This window comes from Rutilus rutilus, assembly GCF_951802725.1.
Source record: "Rutilus rutilus genome assembly, chromosome: 12".
NCBI lineage: Eukaryota > Metazoa > Chordata > Actinopteri > Cypriniformes > Leuciscidae > Rutilus > Rutilus rutilus.
Genome location: NC_140217.1, coordinates 3899337 through 3917867, shown reverse-complemented (window position 1 = coordinate 3917867; position 18531 = coordinate 3899337). Strand labels below are relative to the sequence as shown.

Below are 18531 nucleotides of genomic sequence, written 5' to 3'. Positions count from 1 at the left end.
TAAATGACGTTTAACAAGAAAGACGTTATTTTTTATTCATCATGAACTCCCGTGCGGCTGTGCGCATTTTACTTTTGGTTTCAAATTAGCGCCAATTCGGGAGCGGAAATTGCTTGAATGGTTCATTATTAGTCTTAATGAAAAACACAACAACAAAACAGTACAATGACAAACTCGCCTAAACAGGCGTTTTTACATTTCGCTCTGAAACCAAATCTCCCGCCGTCAGTCAAAACGAGCGAAGTGAGGTGAAATCTGACTCCTGCTGCTGATATGTGCTGCGAGTCTCATTCGGCTCATGCGGAATTGAGCAGACACGTTCAGTTTTTAATTGTAGTGTCTGTTCTCTGACTGAACTCAATTATTTTTATAACTATAAAAAATCTAAACGACGGGTGGGGGCGGTGTCATTTCGGTGGGCAAGTGATGGAACCGGTGTTGTGGCTGAACACCGGCAACACCGACTATCGCAGCAAGCCTTATACAATCGAGTCAGCATATGATCATCGTGTTTATATTGTTTCACATAACACAAAACAATAATATCCACATGCTCACTGTGCTGCGCTGACAGACGTTGCAGAGACAAAAAGATAATGGTGTGCTATGCAAAGTTTCTAACAGCACTTTGTGTTTTCTGTTCTTAAACCAGGGGGGCAGGGTTTCATAAAATATTGAAGCTTCCATCACCTGCTGTTAGCATTCCAGTGACTCCCATTCATTTTGGCGTCACTTTGACAGCGAATAACTTTACATCTGAGGCGTTTAAAGACTCCATTCGTCCATTATTTATTTCTAAAGAAACACGAAAATGTATAAAAGGCTCCATTACCTTGTATCTTACGTTATGGCCCCGTAGATGCATCGATAACGATTGCGTCATAACCACATGACTCTGTCGCACAGTAGAGAAATTACCGTATGGACAGGAGGAGAAGCTCACGCGCAATCGGGGGGACGTGGAGGCAAAATGACAAAGTAATTAATCAGAATACTTAGCAAAAGTTTCTCCTGCTCCTAGCTCATGGACAGCTCCTACTCACACTCTCCGTCTCTGCAAGTTTCGGAAGGGAATGATTCAGATTTCTCTTGGCACAGCTACTAGAAGACAGACGGGTTGCTCACATCACATCTACGTCGTCAAGCTCAGTTTGAGTCTGCGCAGTACGCTCGACCATCAGGAAGTGAGAGCTTCTAATTGACTTCACTTTTCTCCGTTGAAACCTATGGGGTCGCTGTGTCCAGTTTATATACTATGTCTTAAACCTGTCTCCCTCGACGAAACTTAAAGGAAGCACATGTCTTCATCACTTTGCTATCTGATAAGGTATCATCTCGGCTCACTCTGGGTACAGCTGCGCTTTGTTGTGAATAAAGTGATGGACAGCTGTCTGTCCTCATTCGAGTGGTGTTTGGATTTCAAGCGATTTCTCATTGTGGTGGTGATATTATAACTCGGTTTCATTGATTAATTTGATCAAAAGTAATTCCATTTTGTAAGATCATTTAGTAAGATCGTTTTCATCGAAGTAATTCCAAACTTCGCGAGGCAGACGACGACATTATGTAATCAAATACAATAAACTTGTTAAACACGCTCCACAGCGCCACCCAGTGCATTAAATTGTAACTACGAGTTTTAGTGGTAGGTATTTATCCATAGACTGTAAATGGATTTAATGCATTAAAGGGATAGTTCGCTCAAAAATGGTATTTAACCCATGATTTACTCACCCTCAAGCCGTTCGAGATGTATATGTCAATCTACCGAACACATTTTCAGTTATTTTAGAAAATGTCTTAGATCTTTCAGTGTTTATAATGTGAAGCTATGGGGTCCACATCGTTCAAGTCCCAAAATGTGCATGCATCCTTCACAAAAGTAATCTATCCGGCTCCAGGGGGATAAACAAAGGCCTTCTGAGGGTAATCCGTGCGGTTTTGTCGTAAAAATATACATATTTAAAACTTTATAAACGAAAATAACTGGATTCCGGAAGCGGTCGGACGCGCGTTCACGGAGATGGATGCTGGCGTATGACGTAGGACGTAGCGTAGGAAACGTCGTGACGTAGAACGAACGTAGAGTTTTGGAGGAGGTGGACCCCATAGCTTCACATTATAACCACTGAAAGATCTAAGACATTTTCTAAAATAACTGAAAATGTGTTCGTCTGAAAAAAGATTGACATATGCATCTTGAACGGCTTGAGGGTGAGTAAATCATGGGTTAAATATCATTTTTGGGCGAACTATCCCTTTAACGGCCAGCCTAGCAATGCAGTAAAATTCGAATAGTATTTTTATTTTTCGAATAATAATAACAGATTGAATATTCGACTATTCCTGCACACCCCTAGTTAATTGTTCTCCATGGTGCATGAAACAACTGTGTTCCCAAAACCACTAAACAGCATCAAAACAGCAGATGCATGCAATTTATTTTCTAGAAAGCTTAACTATTATGGTTTTCACTTTTGAGAAGTTCTGAATCACTCCTAAACTTTGAGAATTTTAACTCCATCCCATGTCATTTTTAAGGTCTAGCAAATGTTCTTGTTTTCCTGCTCAAGGAAAACATCTTTAACAAAGCTCTTGACAAAATGCAAGGTAAAAGAACCAAAAAGTCATTCATCCTTGTCCTAGGTTTGTTAAAGCAACGCTTCCTGCTGACCGCTTGCAAACAACATCTCTCTTGTCATAAATTTACCGAGGCTTTTTTCCTTCCCACGTCTCCCAGAATTTATATCTGAAATAAACTTGAACTGTGGCCATGAAAATGCTTATATCCCTCTGGTAACACGACTAACTATTTGCAGCATCATGGCCAATAAATCACGCGCCGTACGGCCTGTCCTGGCCGAAGCGTTTTCAGACCCATTTACTCCTGATAATGCCTGCAGTTGGCCGAGTCTCAGAGGGGGAGGCAGACAGGTGAGCTCATGAATCATTCGCTTCTTTCATCAATGCTCACCTGCGGAGCAGGTTTAGGGTTCTGCAGAACATGAGGGGATAAAGGGGTTGAGGAGGGGGGCGACCTCATTTCTCAGAGCCGACAAACTCACATTAATTAAAACATAACCAGGCTAAGTGCATGGTGGGATTTGGTTACTAAATAGCACAATTGGTTCATTAACACACCCTGCTTCTATCTATCCATCATGAGTGTGAGATAGCTACATCAGATCATTCAAGTGTTTGCATGAGTCTCGAAATGATCAATTACTGCTTTCTATCGGATTATGACATCAAAACATAAACAGACATGAACACAATGCATGCATACATCATCATTTTGACATGAGAATTTGACTTTGATGCATCTATTTGTGAGCTCCACAGCTCTTTATCCTGAAAAAGAAATGTCGCAGGATAAGCATATCGCAACGGCTTGCAATAACTGGGGTCATGAACAAAAGACAAAGAGAAAATCGCTCACTGCTCTTGGCTAAATAACTTTTGTAGCTTTAATAAGAATCAGTATATATTTAATTCATACAGTGAAAACTAAGCAGTGTTTTATTTTTACATTTGATTATTCAGTTTCTGTTGTTAAATAAACCTAATGTAGGCCTTCCTGAAACCCTAAACCCCATGGTTTACACTGATGTTAAAATAACACTTATGCTACAGCTGTTCACTTTCAGAAGTTGTAGGGATGTTCTCTCGTCACAAAAAGAATGTGAAACACATACAGTATGTAGGTTATATCATTTTAAATATATTTTAAAGAAAATTTAAGTTTATTTTACACACTTTAAAGGAACACTCCACCTTTTTTTCATATTAAACTATGTTATTCCCTTAACTAAGACGAGTTGATACATACCTCTCTCGTCTCAATGCGTGCAATCAATCGCTCTGGCGCGCGGCGACACTTTGATAGCACTTAGCTTAGCCCAGTTCATTCATTAGGATCCAAACAGAGATGAAGTTAGAAGCGACCAAACACCTCCACGACCAAGTATGGTGACACAAAATAAAACGTGGCACTTTTCTAAGCGGGTAAAAAGGATAATATACTATTATACTACTATAATGTATGGCGGAATAGCACTTGGGAGCACTTCGACTCAGCGCAGTAAAAAGTCACGTTGGTTCTAATGACAGAAGTGAGAGGGAGAGGGGGAGAGGATTTTTCAGGATTTTTCTTCAATATCGTGCAACTCTATGTCATATGAACTGACTTAAGAGGGAAAACATTTATTTTAACAATATTTTTTTAAGCTTTCAGGAAGTCTGAAATTGTTGTTTACTTAACAGTTCACATAGTTATTGGAAAGGATATAAAAGCTACAGTAAGCACTGTAAATTGATGATTTAAGATGATCACATCTAAAGAAACAATGACTTCATCAGTCCCCGTGCTTCACAGATAGCCTTGGGCACTTCAGATTTGAGCACAAAAGGCATTCCTGCTGACAGATATGATGGAATATTTTATTAACCAGCGGTGGCTTGATATATATTCACTCCTGAGTTTCAATCCCAAGAGCGTGTCAAGGCCAGAGATGGACCACTTTGTCCTGTGGCCTATTATAGCAGTCACAATCTAACACCTATCTATCCACCATCTGGAAGAGGCTCCATAAAACTCCCATAAAAAGACAGAGTGGCTGGTCACTTGCAGATCGCCTTCGAAGGACACGGCTCATAAAACACACACGCTCATATTCTCGAATCGGTCAGAGTACCTACAAATATGAACAGTCAGAACATCAAACCGGAGTTGTGCTCCACTCCATCCTAATTTGAGACATGTCAGAGCCTCTTTGAAACTCAACTGATGGATTAATGACTGTAATGAAAGTCATCCGACACTCATTTGGCCTCAGACAATCTAATCAACAGCCCTGGGATTCAGGATTAAAAGATGATCCATCTAAGAATCGCTCTCTTAAAGAAAACACATTTAGGGAACTGTCAACACAGATACATGACATTGCTGTATTCGATAGGCCTAAAGATATTTGGTTGCTGTTAAACTGAAAGCTTGTGACACACAAGTGTGTCTTTAACAGATACTACAGAGGAGGCGACATCTGTGCGGTTAGTGGCAGTTATGTGCTATCAGTATATGTTCACACATTTAGGATCCTTCCAAGCGCCAAAATGCATTAGTTGATCTATGAGGTGATATACTGTACACACACAATACAGTACAATACAGTTTGATTGGTCACAGCCTTTGACATCGATAAAAAGTTCATAAGTCTATGCATGATTATATGGTTAGATACATTTTATTATAAAACGGATAGTTCCGGTCCTTGATTCTGATTGGTTGAGCCGCGTTCGAAGCCGTTGTAAATTACTCAACAAACACACACCTGTGACCGCATTACATTAGTGTTACTGCGCAACTGCCGTTTGTGATTCTTTGTTACTGCATGTGTTGCTTGGCAACCTCTTTGAAACTACATTGCTTGGCGGAGGAATACATGTGTTATAACGTTATATTTTTTGTTTTTGTTATGAATAAAATAAATATTAAAATGAATATTTTTATGGAGTAACCGTTTTATAAAAGCAATAAGCCCCTTGAAGCCGTGTTTTACAGTGAATTTAGAACAGCTAAGGGGGTTTTAGGCACTCCGCGTCGTAGCTAACAACGCCCCTTAGCTGTTCTAAATTCACTGTAAAACACGGCTTCAAGGGGCTTATTGCTTTATTAAATGCATTTAGAACTGTTTTTTCCTGCTGCTTTCCTTCCTGCTCCCTATCAGAACAGACCAGCAACTTCTATAATTAGGCGTTATTACTAGGGCTGGGTATTTTTCACAAATTTGGTGTTTTTTCAGTACCACCGCTCCCTATACACAGATTAGCCTACGAGTGATCACGGAAGCGAAAGTATAAAGCCAGTGCGCAGTCAAAAGCGATTTAAATAAGTAAAATGTTTTGTAGGAGTTTTGTCTTTTCATCACTGAGCTATAGAACAAAAAGACGCCTGTACTACTGTGCCAACAGCCTTGTTAGCACACCTGCCTTTAGTCTAAAACAGATTTTTTTTTTTTACCAGATTCTCTCTACCGCACATGCACTGAAAAGTTGTGCAAAAGTGAGAGAGAATGTAGGGAAAGTGTTATTCATTAAAGGAAACAGCAGAGAGGATATATGTCTGCATTGAGGCACTGTGGGAGATGTTCAGTAGGGCCTGACAGAAGAGAGTTCTTCACCAGTCAAGTCTTTCTCATGACAACAAATGATATGCAGAGCAGCTCTCACACTGCAGACAGAAGACATGCTTCTCTGCCTATACTGTTTCTACAAAGTATTAAACAAGGCTGAAGACAGACAGACAGACAGACAGACAGACAGACAGATAAATAGACAGATAGACAGACAGACAGACAGACAGATAGATAGATAGATAGATAGATAGATAGATAGATAGATAGATAGATAGATAGATAGATAGATAGATAGATAGATAGATAGATAGATAGATAGATAGATAGGCTGAAGACAGACAGACAGACAGACAGATAGATAGATAGATAGATAGATAGATAGATAGATAGATAGATAGATAGATAGATAGATAGATAGATAGATAGATAGATAGATAGATAGGCTGAAGACAGACAGACAGACAGACAGATAGATAGATAGATAGATAGATAGATAGATAGATAGATAGATAGATAGACAGACAGACAGACAGACAGACAGACAGACAGGCTGAAGACAGACAGACAGACAGACAGACAGATAGATAGATAGATAGATAGATAGATAGATAGATAGATAGATAGATAGATAGATAGATAGATAGATAGATAGATAGGCTGAAGACAGACAGACAGATAGATAGGCTGAAGACAGACAGACAGACAGACAGACAGATAGATAGATAGATAGATAGATAGATAGATAGATAGATAGATAGATAGATAGATAGATAGATAGATAGATAGATAGATAGATAGGCTGAAGACAGACAGACAGATAGATAGGCTGAAGACAGATAGATAGATAGATAGATAGATAGATAGATAGATAGATAGATAGATAGATAGATAGATAGATAGATAGATAGATAGATAGATAGATAGATAGATAGACAGACAGGCTGAAGACAGACAGACAGATAGATAGATAGATAGATAGATAGATAGATAGATAGATAGATAGATAGATAGATAGATAGATAGACAGACAGACAGGCTGAAGACAGACAGACAGACAGACAGACAGATAGATAGATAGATAGATAGATAGATAGATAGATAGATAGATAGATAGATAGATAGATAGATAGATAGATAGTAGGGCTGGGTAAAAAATATAGATTTCTCGATTTTAATCGATTCTCATTTTTACGAACCGATATCGATTCTTAAATCCCGAGAATCGATTAGTCATCCTGTTTTCAGTTGATTAATGAATGGAACATTGTAGAGCGCATCCCATCCAATAAATCGCAATAATCTTTGTGCTTTGTTACTATTGATATTCAACAAAGTCTCAGATTTCAAATTACGTCCATTTTCTTACGAAATTCCAAACCATAAATACCATTTTGGCGCTGTGGCGTGAGATCGCTCTGGCTCAGCTCAAGAGAAGCAGCAGCACGTGATCTTCTCTTCCGCCTTAATAATACCAGTTACAGCACGAAATAAACATGAATGAGCATCTGAAAGTGTGTTAAAAGATAGAGTACAACTTATCGAAATCCATATCATGTCACATGGAATCGCTCAAACAGTGTTTCAACCGTGGAAAGATGTCATTAAAATGGCTTGTAAACAATGTCATGTAACGTCACATTTACCTCAGAAAAACCATATCCAGTGACCATAAACTTGTTAGTCAGCTTGAAAAATTAACTCTAGAGAGGAGCATTTTGCTAAATATATGCACCATATTACTATTCATTATAATTTTTAATGTTCTTCAATATTTAATGCATGTTTGAATAAATCTAGCAAGTTTTTATGACAGCCACCATTTAAATGTTTACATTTCATATAACTTTATTATTATAAAAATAAATAAAAGTGTAATTTAAGTTTTTATACAAATCAGTTCATTTTTACCTTCAATATTATAGTAGGCTAATGAAGCCTAGTAGGCTACAACTGACTCCCATAGTTTACAGCATTAGTTAAGAGATTTGTTAACAGATTTGAAATTGTATTGTATGTATGTATTGTACCTGATATCCAAAATAAGACAGATAGATAGATAGATAGATAGATAGATAGATAGATAGATAGATAGATAGATAGATAGATAGATAGATAGATAGATAGATAGATAGATAGATAGATAGATAGATAGATAGATAGATAGATTTTTCTTCTAACAGACTCTAAATGTTACTCGTACTGATGCATGTTTAGGGCCTTCACAGTCTTTAATAGATGCACAGACAAGGGTGAGAAACAGACAACTTCATCACGGGCTGCCCTAAAAGCTAATGAATAAGTCTGGTCTGAAAGTGATACATGCAAAAGGAGTTTGTGTTGTTTGGCTCATTGCTTTCCTTTCTGTTAGTTCTGATTTCTCATTTACCTTTTTCTCAAGTAATTTACACATGCCTGTCTTGATAAATTGCTGAATATGAAGCCATTTCAAACAAAGACATTATGGTCGTGAAATTATACTGAACAAAAGTAGTGTACACTATCGTAAACTGTATTTCCATCCAACCGTATATTAATGTACTTTTACTCATAGGCAGATCAGATGTTTTCTTACAAATAATATACTTGTGAATATCTTGGAATTTGCTGATAACAGCAGATGTTTCAAAACAATAGTGTGTAAGCTAACAAATGCCAACTGGGTACACAAGACATGCTTTACTTTTGAAAACCAATGAAAAATTATTCTGTAGTCTTCGTGTATACCTTAAAAGATATTTTGTGCTATACATCTTGGACAGAATTTGCTAACTAATTGCAGAGCTTTAATGAAACTAAACAGGTCCATTTGTCCACACAGACTAACTAAATCCCATTTACAACCACTTCAGGCATGAGGAGTAATGCAAAGCACAATTCAAGTCTTGTTAAACGTTTTCCAGTAAAAAAAAATAAGGTAACACTTTATTTTACAGTGTCCTAGTTACATATGTTACATTTACTTACCAAAGAAATAACAGTAAATGATGCATAATTACATGCAACTAACTCAACCAAATCCTAATCCTACCCTAACCCTATAAGTACATGTAGTTACTTAATATTATTCAGTACTTCAATATATAATTACACTGTAACAATGACACATTAAAATAAAGTGTAACCTAAAATAATAACAAAACTGATAAGACATTTGTATCCCAGATTACAGTGTTAAAGCTTATTACTCACAGCTTACTAATGTCCAGAGTTGTGTTTTATCAAAACCAGTTTGTTTCCTGTGTATTTTCTGTTATAATGTACTGGCCTCTACCCAGCGTGCCAAACTGTCTGTATGTTTAGTATTAGAAGGTGTGAGAACTGCAAGCGGTCTATCATATATTTTTTACACTTGAACAGTATGGGCCCTATTTTAACGGTCTGAAACGCAAGTATCAAGCGCGAAACGCAAGTAACTTTGTGGGCGGATCTCGGGCGCTGTTGCTATTATACCGGCGGGATAAATGACTCTTGCGCCTGACGCAAATCTAAAATGGGTTGGTCTGAAGTAGCTTCATTATTCATAGGTGTGGTTTGGGCGTAACGTGAAATAAACCAATCAGAGCGACATCTTACATTCCCTTTAAGAGCAGGAGCGCTTGTTCTATAGCGGATTCCTATTATAACGGCGGATTTGCCAGGCGCACGCCAGGAGCGGTTCACAGCCGAGGAGAGCAACGTTCTCATATGGGCCGTAAAACACAGAGAAGTGACGTTGGGGATGGAGAAACACACCCACATTAACTTCGGTTAAACAGGCGTATGATAATTTGGGTAAATGTGTAAGCTAGATGTATGCTTTTATAATAATCTATCTATCTATCTATCTATCTATCTATCTATCTATCTATCTATCTATCTATCGTAATAATGTATGATTTGCAAAAATGAAAACTGCTGCTTCTGTGTAGATGAGAGAATCAAAGTGTATGCGCGTTGTGCACACGCTACATTGATTATGGCCAAGCATGCGCCCTTAAAATAGCATATGAATAACATGCGCAACGCGCCACTGACTTTAAACTAGTTTTTTTCGGTTAGTGGCGGAATTGTTTGCTAAACCTGCAAAATAGCATGAGGGAACGTTTGCGCCGGAACATGCCTCCTCTTTGCGCTGAACCGCCCCCGGGAGCGCAAGTGTATTTCTTAGTTAACCGACGTGCGTCTGTGGAGGGAAAAGTCCGCTGTGCGCGGGTGCAAAATAGGAATGATACATGCGTCGGTGTACAAAGTCAATTGCGCTGGGTGCAAGATAGGGCCCTATATGTGTCTTAAGTCTTAAGCCTGTGGAGCTTCAGAAAATGTAAGAGTTGTCCTTGCTGTCAGCATTAAAATGTTGCTGTAATGCTGTCAGTGCAGCAATGCATGTGTCAGAGTTTATTAACATGTTAAAAGCAGAACTTTAACAAGGACAAAAACAGTTCTGGCTAATGCGATGGAATGTGTTCAAGAGAAAATCTTGGGTGACTAGTCAAATGAAGCTGGTGCATTGCCACTATAGATGCAAATGATTTTAGTAGTTTATATTTTGCACTTTGGGGTTTGGGTTAGAATTAGGATGTAAATGTGACGCCCTCCTCATGCAAATTAGATTTTATGACAATTAAGGCTGCAACGATTCATCGAGTTACTCGATTTACTCGATTACAAAAATTCCTCGAGGCAAAAACTCTGCCTCGAAGCCTCGTTAAATTCCTATGACGCGCACTATAAGCGCAGGGATCTGATTTCACACGGACCGTTGTTCAGTGTTCAGGAAGCACATAGCGCGTGATACATTTTGAATTTAGTTGGCGCTATGGCGGAGAGTAAAGATGTCCATAAAGTTTGGGATCGCTTCCTTCCAGCGTCGCTGAAACAAGGTAACAATATTTCCAATATTTCCGCCCGTGCCGAAACCTATACATTGATGTTCGCTGATTTTAATCCCATACTGTATTTGTAGTGATGTCGTGATGCGGTTTGACTAGATATGATGTTTAGCTTTGATGTTTTAAAGTAGTAAATGTATTCATGTTCAACATCAAGAGAGTACAGCCTAAAAAAGAACCCCTTCACACACACACACACACACACACACACACACACACACACACACACACACACACACACACTCGTCTCTCTCACGCGCCAGTCAGACCAGTTGCGGCAATGCGTCACATATGCTCAAACTTATATGTAGCCACGCAACAATAATTTCAGCATGCATTCACTGTATACACCGGGACGTGATGGAGGAACAAATATTGCATTGCAGTCTTTGCGAGACCTTGTTTGTCACGTCTGCCAAAGTTACAGACAAAAAATAAAAAACTCCCCAGCCTGCTTCTCTAAATCCACTCGTACTTTTGGGGAAGACATAATCGGCTACCAAAGTAATTGAGCATAGAACATTTTCAATTAACAAAAAAATATAATACTACAAAACGTGCTAATATACTTCAACTAGCCTAAGTGAGAAACAAAATGCTGTTCTTTTTAACATATTTGCAATAAAACATTCCCCTTTTTAAAGCTACACTTAATTTTTTATAAATTGTATACATTGTGTACCTGTTTGGCTTGATATTTTATATTCATTTAATTTATTTTTGTTCTCCGGTGGGTAATTTGCAGAAGGTGCAATCCTTTTTTTGTAATGTTGTATTAAGAAGACAAAACTAAGGCCAAATGGCCTTTACTATTTAAGTTTGTATTCATAGTTTTACATGTTATAGCCTACATGTTTTACAGTAAGTTGACTTAACTGTATTGTTATATAATTGTTGGCACTGGCACTTATAAACACTAAATGGGTAAAAAGTACAATAAATAGGCTTAGTTTTGGAGCCAAATGTTGGAGTTGGAATAAATAGCTCTGTTTTTTTTTTGTTTGTTTTTTGAGAAATAAAAGCCAAATGCTTGATCATTTTACAGCCACATCATTTTCGTTATGCATTATTTGTTTTGGTTGTTTAAAAATACACAATTTTTTTTATCCGATTACTCGATTAATCGATCGATAAAGTGCTAGATTAATCGACTACAAAAAGAATCGATAGCTGCAGCCCTAATGACAATCAAGTTACAAGTACCAATGGAGGTATAATCAAATAAGTACGATGGAATGGAAGCACAATCAAGTAACATTCAAGTAAAAATTCTCAAAATCTACATTTATGCACCCAAATTAAAAAAGATTAAGCATATAAACACTTGAATCTGACTATTTTCTTATTCAAAATTAAAAATACCTCGTGCACATTGTGATGGTCTGGTACTTTAAGACCCATGTTTAGGGTTTCCCCGAGCCTTGCATTCGTATGGAGAGTGACAGAAAGCGAATATATGCTGTGCTATTCTCCTCTGCTCTCATGTCATGTGAATCATTTATAACGCACTATAGGTTACGAAATGTGCAGTGACTTGGTGCATATGTTTACATTCGTTTGACGTCATACAAAAGTGCAAATGTCTTATGTTTTACAAACTGGTCTGTGGACTGAATAATTACTGACTATTTGCTAAATCAGCTCTTCTGACATAAATGTCAGCTTCTTTTTAGAGATGTAATCCAGGTAAAAACTACAATTATACCTGTGGTAGCTTCATTATAGCGGTGGCTTTCTCCGTTTCTGAACGTGGCGGTTCTGGAGTTTAGTTTGGAATACATGTGAGGAACGTGAATCGGATTGCAACGTTTAGGGTTCATCATATATACAAAACGTTCAGAATGTGAAATCGGATTGGATTTATTGACCTAATGGCTCAAGATAATGATGCCACGGCCCAGCTGAATGGCCCATATATTACAGATTGATTTACTTGTTACAGATTGCGGTCCTCTGCTTGTTTTGTAGCAGCATGTGACTATTGTGTCTGTCTATAAGTCCCACTGATTGAGTCTGGCCTTTGATCTATGCTGGGATGAAACAAAAGGACTGCCTTCCAGACTCAAAAAAGCAAAAGCAAGGGTAATTGAAAACCCTAGCTGCTCTGTTATAGTGCACTAGATGGAATGAATGTGAACACCACGACTGGTCTGCAGATTGGTCAATCTACACACTTTACGACGCGCTAAGGGTCTTCTAGTCCTTTCCTCGTGAACAGTTATTCCATATGATGCGGTTTACAAGCTCATGACATGTGAAAAGCAAAACGATTCTCAGGAAATACAGCGCGTGAGATGTGTACGCCACCAGCCCCTATCACTCATGTTTTCAATCTGCACGAACACTGACCTCACGATATGTCATCCAAGTCGTATTTCAGACAACTTCGTTACTAGAGAGATAGATGTTCAATGCGCAGCTGCACTTGCCATTACTGTGAGGTGGTTTACCGGCTGCATCACTGTGTCGTGGTGTGGAGAAACTGCGGTACATCATAAAATAAAGGTGGAGGGGGGAACTACCTCTCTCCACATATGTTTACACTCCCACTCATTACGGAAATTACACATCATTTATCAGCATGGAGAGCCTAAAAGAGCATGGGCAGAGCTGCTAAAAGAGAGAAAGAGCAAGAGAGAGATGCTGTCTGGATAGAGTACAAGAGCAGCTCTCCAACATCTAATTAGCAGAATCTGTGTTTTCTCTGCATTTGTACATGAGGGAGGCCTCCACATCTCCACCCAGAGTTGGAAATCATCAGCTTAGGCCAGAGGTTCAAAACGGATACAGATGTTCAGGCCTGGTGCGCATCAATGATAAACACTACTCAAAAAAGGCCTAAATAAAAATAAATTAGAGACAACCAACGCTGGATTGGTAGAACAAGTTTACTTTTTGTGAAGTAAACTGGAAACATCATTGTAAATAGATTTTTAAATTTCACATTTGGCAGACTTTTATCCAAAGCGATATTCACATTTACATTCTTATCAGTTCTTGCTTTCCCTGGGAATCAAACCCATGACCATGGCGTTGCAAGCGCCAACGCTCTACTGTTTGAGCTACAGGAAAAAATGTATACATTAACATTTAAATGATATTTTTTAATAGGCTAACTATGACTGCATTAAGATACATCAACAAGAGCCATTTAGGGGTCAAATCTGGTAGAAATATAGCTTGTAACAACTGGACAGTTTAATCTTTCATAACATAATCGTAACAATAAAGGCAATTGATTGCGTTTTAAAATGGATATCTGCTTATGATGAGACATCCCCTCCTCTTTTATAATAGCATTAGTATGTTTACAGTATTATGATGTTAGAGCAAAACCTCGAAGCCACTGGAGAAAAATCCTTATATCAGAAAAAAAAAGATTTAGATAGCATAATTTCTGCCATTATGTCATGAATATATATTTCTCTCTCTCTCTCTCTCTCTCTCTCTCTCTCTCTCTCTCTCTCTCTACAAGAATAAACCTGCATCTTTCATATTGCTTTTACTATCTATTATAAGCAAGTTTATTATAGCCTATATGTACATTTGTCAATAGAATACAGGATATCAAAAGTGCGTATTAAAAAAAAAAAGGCACATGTATTGAATCACACTACTACAAATCTCTAAATAAAAGGGAAAATTATAAATGCCATCTCTGCAAACCTATCCCTCCATCCTGATCATTTCTTTTCAGCAAAACGGGGGATTAAACTAGTTTAGCGCATGTAGACCATAATTAGTTATCGTCTATTTATTATTTTGACATGGTAACGTCTACAGTTTCTACAGACACGATGGTTTTATAGTCTAGCCTATCTCACAGCAGGAGATTGGGGTTGATAAGCATGCCCCTCCGATTATCAGTCCACTGAAACTAGTATTAACATAATCACCATACTTCAAAAACTGTCTGTCTTTGACATGAAACATATTGTCCTTTGCGAAGTGAACAGAAGATCATGTGATTCGAGACGGAGAGATGGACCTGCCCATGACTCAGTGCTGCAGCTCCTCCAGTTTCTCTCATCCAGACTAACGTTACACAAACTGACAGCTCATCACATAACCAACAAACCATGGCAACACTTTACATCATGAGGAACACGTTTTACACTTTCATATAATTAGCTATAAGAGCAATCCGAATAAGTATAATGTACAGTAAATCAGAATAATACTCACGCAATCACACGTACTTCATTTGTATTACGTACTTACACACGGTAATAAGCAGCTTCAAGACACTCTAAAAAATGCTGGGTTATTTTAACCCATGTTTGGGTCAAATATGGACAAACCCAACCTTTGGTTTAAATTTTTAAATTACGTACATTTTTAAACCCAACGGTTGGGTTTGTCCATATTATACGCATCATATAGGTCACAATTCAACGTCTCCGAGCAGATTTGAACCTTTTCTTTTTTTTTTCTTTTTTTTTTTATACATAATAAATATATCAAAATCTTAAAGTTAAAGATCTGACAAGTGCCACCAAGTGCTGATATCTGATCACGAGAAGAGCTTATATACAAAACCAAACTGACAAGCCATAAGGCTGCAGGTCTCAAACTATAGATATTAATATCTGTTAATATTAATCGAACGTCATCTCTAAATAAAAAAGAGAAATTAGGTTCCAATGAATGTCACCTGACAACTGACAGGTCGAACAACAACTGGGCTTCCCAAATAAAATAAAAAAACATTACAACACATTTGACCGGTAACAGAAATGCTTTTAAAAAGCTCAACTTACTCTTCAGTGCCTCATTGGTTAGTGTCGTTTTTTCTATTTTCTCTTGTCGTTGGCATCAGCCGAGACTATTTTCTCCTCAGAAGTGAAACAGGATAAAATCCTCCTCAGTTCAGCAGCCCCTGACTCAAATCCCGATTTTTCTTCTTCGCAGACACCTTGCGCGTGCACAGAGAAGAACATTCAAGTATAATATATCCTCCAAGAACGTGTTCTGCCTGTAAAAATGTCCCTTTTCATAGAATAATAAGAGTATTTTCGGGACCGGCTTTCATAGTGGAGCTCTCTTCTCCTCGCGCACTGTGCGGACAGGTTTCGCGCTCCCCTCGCGAGCTCTAGATTTGCGCTCAGTCTGTCGCGCGCTCACACACTCACACACACACGCGCGCGCGCGCACTGATGCGCTTCATTCTCCACACCGGACACCGTAAGCGTCCTGTACAGTATACGTGTGTGTGTGGGCGTTTTTCATGTTTTACATCGTTTTCTAGGGCACCCCAAGAAACTGTGTCATCATTGCCACCTGATAAAAAAAGAGCGATGTCAAGAGAAACTGCTTTGTGCGCGGTGTTTGTTGGCATGTCCTCGTTTTCAGAAAAAAATATGGACCCCTCACAGATTTCGTGTTTGCTAAAATATTGTGTTTTTGGTCTCTGTGTTGCTTTCTGGCACATATCGCTTGATGGCTTATGTTGGAACGGTTTTCACTGGGGGAGAAGAAAAATATGGAAAAGCAATATAGACACGCTAAATGTATAATTCAGGGATTGACAAACTTTTTTTGCTCAACAGCCATTGTGGCTAGTGGGTTTCCAAAGTTAGTCAGCATTTTCACTTGTCAAAAATTAGTTTTTGGGAAATTATGTTTTATTAGGGGTGTGACGATACACTTAGCTCACGAGACAATACATGATCTTTGGTTCATGAGAACGAGATGATATTATAATTTTTAAGAAATCTTCAATGACGAAATGTATGAATGGAAAAAATAGTATTTTATTCAGCTGAAAGTCAGAAAATGCAAAACAATGAAGGTACATTTTAAAATAACTAATTTAGGGCTGTCACTAATGATTAGGCCTATGTTGGTAATGAAGTAATCAGTTGATTATTTTGATGATTAATCAATCAGATATTATATATATATATATATATATATATATATATATATATATGTTTTGTAGTAATAAATATAGACCTAAGTGAACAATAGCCTTTAAAATACACTTAAAAATAATTAAAATACTTGCAATACACTTAAAATACCTAAATAATAACAATGAGGCATCAGAAGCAACAATAATTATTTCAAATAAATCAAGTATCAAAAGCAAGTAATCATTTGCTTTTATTGAACAATACTGTTAAAATACATAATGTAAACACAATCAACTTATGTACATTACGTTTTATAACAAACGCCCGCATAGGGCGACAACAGCCTGGTGATTGTTGTTGTTACACTTTACAACATCATCAAATGTCCATTTAATATTTAATATTTGGCCAATTCTTTACGATAGAAATGCTACAGCCATTGCAATTTCAAAATAAAACTTTAAACTTTTATTTTGAAATCGTGATGAACAACAATTTGCATATATTAAGAAACATATTGATGTATTCTCTGTATTCTCTTATATCTGGTCAAATGGCACACTCATCTTCTCTTCTCCACAAAGTAAGTAACAGAGATATGGAATTTATGATCCATATTGTTAGATTTAATATATATATATATATATATACAGTCATGTTCAAAATTGATGGCACCCCTGATAAATACGATAAAAAAATGGCTGTAAAAAATAAATCGGCATTGTTTATCCTTTTGATCTTTCCTTCAAAAAATTTGCAAAAATCTAACCTTTCATTGAAGTAAAAGAATTGGAATTGGGGGGTAAATCACATTATGAAATAAATGTTTTTCTCCAAAACACGCTGGCCATAATTGTTGGCACCCCTAGAATTTTTTATGAGTAGGGCTGGGTATCGTTTAAAAAATTTCGATACCAATACCGATACCGATACCTTGATTTCGATACCGGTTCCTGATCGATACTTTTTTCGATACCAATTTTATGAAATCCATTTTAACAAGATTACATAACACATTACCTCAGAAAAACTTTGGTTTTATTTTTTCAGTTTGACTCATGCTCCTTAGTCAGTGCACAAAGGAACAAAAAAAGCACAAAGGAACAAAATATTCCTTATACATATACATAAGGTACAACATTTTTTTTTTATAAAGAGCTCATGCTCACCAAAGCTGAATTTATTTCATCAAAAATACAGTAAAACTTGTAATATTGTGGAATAGTATTACAATTTAAAATCTTATTTGAATATATTTCAAAATGTAATTTATTCCTGTGTTGTCAAAGCTGAAATATGAAAACAGTTTTTGGAAGGTCATTTTTGATCACTTTAATGCATGCTTACTGAAAAAAATTTCTGACCAACACGTTTTTGAACGGCAGTGTACATTCAGTAGGTCATTATTGCAATATAAACACAGTCAGAGTGATCAACAAGGTATCTCTTCATTTTCCAGTCGAAGACGCAGCAACTTTCTGCTCTTATGTTTACTCCGTGCACTGTCAAGGGCTTCGTCATATCTGTCGCGGTACCGTCTTTGCAGCCATTATTTTACCACAAATACTGCATCGCACGCTGTTGGCATCGAGCCTGGAGAAATGTAGCCACACTTTTGATCGACTTTTCCACATCTTTAGGGTATTGTGAGTGTGTGTGCTTGCGTGTCATTGA

At 37.5% G+C, this 18531-nt stretch overlaps 1 protein-coding gene across 5 annotated transcripts in view; it reads right to left on the bottom strand.

The window, feature by feature from the left end:
* The window catches only part of ptprfa (protein tyrosine phosphatase receptor type Fa), a 232051-nt gene extending 215949 nt beyond the window's left edge, over nt 1–16102 (bottom strand). For 4 of the 5 annotated variants that reach the window (XM_084425210.1, XM_084425212.1, XM_084425211.1 and 1 more), the window contains exon 1: nt 15763–16101. The gene's annotated coding sequence lies outside the window, so the exon portion shown is untranslated. Of the gene's footprint in view, nt 1–15762 lie in introns of all 5 variants that reach the window. The other variant, XM_084425208.1, reaches the window with a different exon arrangement.
* Nucleotides 16103–18531: the final 2429 nt, after the last annotated feature.